We start from the raw sequence: 3,060 nt of genomic DNA on the forward strand, positions 1-3,060 counted from the left end.
CTACCTTGCAAGCTCAAGGTCCCGAGTTCGATCCCTGGTACCAGAAAAAGCAACAAGAAAAAACCCTGTATTCTGAGGTTTTAGTTTAGAAAAAACAACTCAGACATTAACATCTTCTTTCTTAAAAGAAAAACACTATAACACACATGACATAAGTTCACCACCACTGCTCTAGAAGGTGGTATTTCAAATTGATCCTATCTAGATGGTAGCCACTCACCACTGAGACTACAGAGCAACTCTAAGTGTGGTTACTTTGTATGGAGATGTGCAGCGAGTAAAATATACTTCACCTGTCAATGACTTACTATGAAAAACACAATGAAAACAATCCTGTGGATAACTTTATATTGCTTATATGAAAAGACAGTATTTTGGATATGTTGTGTTACGTAAAATATATTATTGAAATTACTTTCACCTCTTTTTGAACCCAGGAACTCACACATGCTAGGCAATTGCTCTACCACTGAGCTGTGCCCCCAGACTCTTTTCTTTTTTTTTTTTTTCTTTTTTCCTGCAGTACTGAGCATTGAACCCAGGTCCTTCACACTGCGCTATATCCTCAGCCCTTCATAACTTTTTATTTTGAGACAGGGTCTCCCTGAGTTGCTAAATTGCCCAGGCAAGGCTTGAACTTCTTTTAAGGGGGGGTAGGGTACTGGGACTCGAACTCAGGACCTTGCGCTGGTAAAGCAGGTGAGGGAACCACTGAGCTAAATCCCCAGCCCAAGGCTTGAATTTTTGATCCTCTTGCCTAAACTACCCAGATCACAGGCATGGGATTACAGGTACACATAACCACACCCAGCTTCCTTCTGTCTCTTGTAAATGTGACTATCGGAAAAAGTTTAAAGTTACATACCTGGCTCGTGTTACTACTGGACATCACTGTATTAGATAAAGGATAGGAATATACCCTTTACGGACACCGTGTCAGAATGCAGAGATACATTCGGGCAGTTGTAGACTGCGAGCTCAGCTGAGGCGTTTGCTGTTCGCCACCGTCTCTCAGGAGAATTCTCTCTGAGGAGTCTTCTTCCTACCTTCCCTTCAAGGCCCAACCCAGCTTTGGCTGCCATTTATCTTTAAATGATTTAAAGTAACTCTCCTTTCCCTGATCCTACAGAATTATCTTAACCACTTCTTTTGACATGTAAATGTATTGAGTCCTAATTCCCTAACCAAATAAGCATAAAGAGTTTATTTTCTGATTTTTATGAAGAAAAATACAAGCATTCTATGCCTCCCATTCATCTACACCCACAACAATCAACAATCAATCACAGCGCTACACTTAAAACAGGCATTAAGAATCATGGGGATTTAGCTCACTGGTTCTGGCGCCTGCCTCGCAAGCATGAGGGCCTGAGCTCGATCCTGGTACCAAAAAAAAGAATCAGTCACATTGTATTTACCTCCCAGTCTACTCATCGTCCTGTAATTTTTTTCAACACAATACTCTGGGCAGCCAGGATCCATGAATAAATATTGTCACAAGAGAAAAAAACTTATTTGCTATTCTCTGTAACAAGGCACATAGTGAACAGGCTAGAGTAAATTCAACAAAGAGGCACAGGTTTAAATTTCTTTCTTTTAGCTGGGCGTGGTGGCACATGCCTATGATCCCACCACTGGGAAGGCTGAGGCAGGAGGATCGCTGTGAGTTCGAGACCAGCATGGGCTACATAGTGAGTTCCAGGTCAGGCTCAACTACATAGTGAGACCCTGGCTCAAACCTCCCCCGCCCTGAAAAAAAAAATAAACAAATTTTTAAAATAAAAAATTTTTTTTAAATTTTTTGCTCTTTGAGATGGGCCTTACTGTCCTTGTAGTTCGGGTTGCACCTTGAACTCGCCCTATAGCCCAGGCTGACCTTGAATTGGTGAGAGTCCTGCCTCAGCCTCTCTAGTGCTGGAATTAGAGGCCTGTGGGTCACCACGTCAGCTAACAATTGCTTCGGTTGCTCAGTTTCTGAGATTTCGTTGCAGTGAGAGCTGCGCAGTCGGCTTGGCTCTGTGGCGGCTGACAGTCCTATGTCCTTGGAATGGAATGCATTTCCAGTTGTTGCCTTGAAGGAATTTTACTCATCGTGTCAGAAAAGTCGGGCTCTGACGGTTCCCCTGTCGGTGGCACCCTGAATCTCCTCACACTCCTCCTTTTATTCCTTCTGTCCCATCCCTATCAGGATCACTGTCAGGCAGACGTTGGTGGCTTCATTCCGGGCCTCAGGAACAGTGCAATCAGCAGAACCGTCGTCCCCGTGACTCTGTAACTCCCAGCCATGGAGCCGCCTCCCCCGCTCGGTCCTGCAGGTTCGGGCCGGCAGGTGTCTGGGAAGCAGGTCCGAACCCCCCTGCCACCCAGCCCCTCTGAAGGTCGCGTGGGTATAAGTGCGGTGGGGTGGGTGACCCGGGCCTGGTCGGCGCACGGACACTGCCCTCTCGGTGGTGAGGACCATTTCTTCATCGGGTGAGTTTTTTGGAGGGTGGGTACCGGGGATCGAACTCTGGTACTTGAGCTTGCGAGGCAGGCAGCAGAAGCACTGAGCTAAATCCCGGGTCCCATCGGGTGATTAACATCCTGCAGAAGCAGAATTCTTTGGAACTCGCTTTTTGGCGATTCTGCCTAGAATACGAGGGTGTCACCTACAGGGGGAGACAATTTTGGAACCTACTAAGAAATCTGAAAGGAGACAACACGTTTTACAACATCCCTGGGGTTGCCCATTTATCTGATAGCAAGCAGCGACAATGTACTTGGAACACTACTAATAAAAATCCATTTATCAGCATTATTTTGTTGTGATATAGCTTGTGATACAAAAAGAGACATTATTATTATTGTTACTATTATTTGGTATTAGGGATTAAAACTAGGGACTTCATTCTGAGCAACCTCTCCAGCCCTTTTATTTTTTATTGTTGAGACAGGGCCTCAGTATGTTGCCTAGTCTGGGTTTGAATTTGTGATCCTACTACATCAACCTCCCAGAGGCCTGGGATTACAGGAGTGCGCAACACCACACCTAGTTTAAAAGAAAGAAAAAAAAGATTTTTT

At 45.0% G+C, this 3,060-nt stretch overlaps 1 pseudogene; it reads right to left on the minus strand.

Annotated features, from left to right (window-relative positions):
* Positions 1 to 1,947: 1,947 nt before the first annotated feature.
* On the minus strand, positions 1,948 to 2,286 carry LOC104852951 (annotated as a pseudogene).
* Between the last annotated feature and the right edge of the window lie 774 nt (positions 2,287 to 3,060).

Source organism: Fukomys damarensis, unplaced genomic scaffold, assembly GCF_012274545.1.
Source record: "Fukomys damarensis isolate Sample0158 unplaced genomic scaffold, DMR_v1.0_HiC HiC_scaffold_34, whole genome shotgun sequence".
Classification (NCBI taxonomy): Eukaryota; Metazoa; Chordata; class Mammalia; order Rodentia; family Bathyergidae; genus Fukomys; species Fukomys damarensis.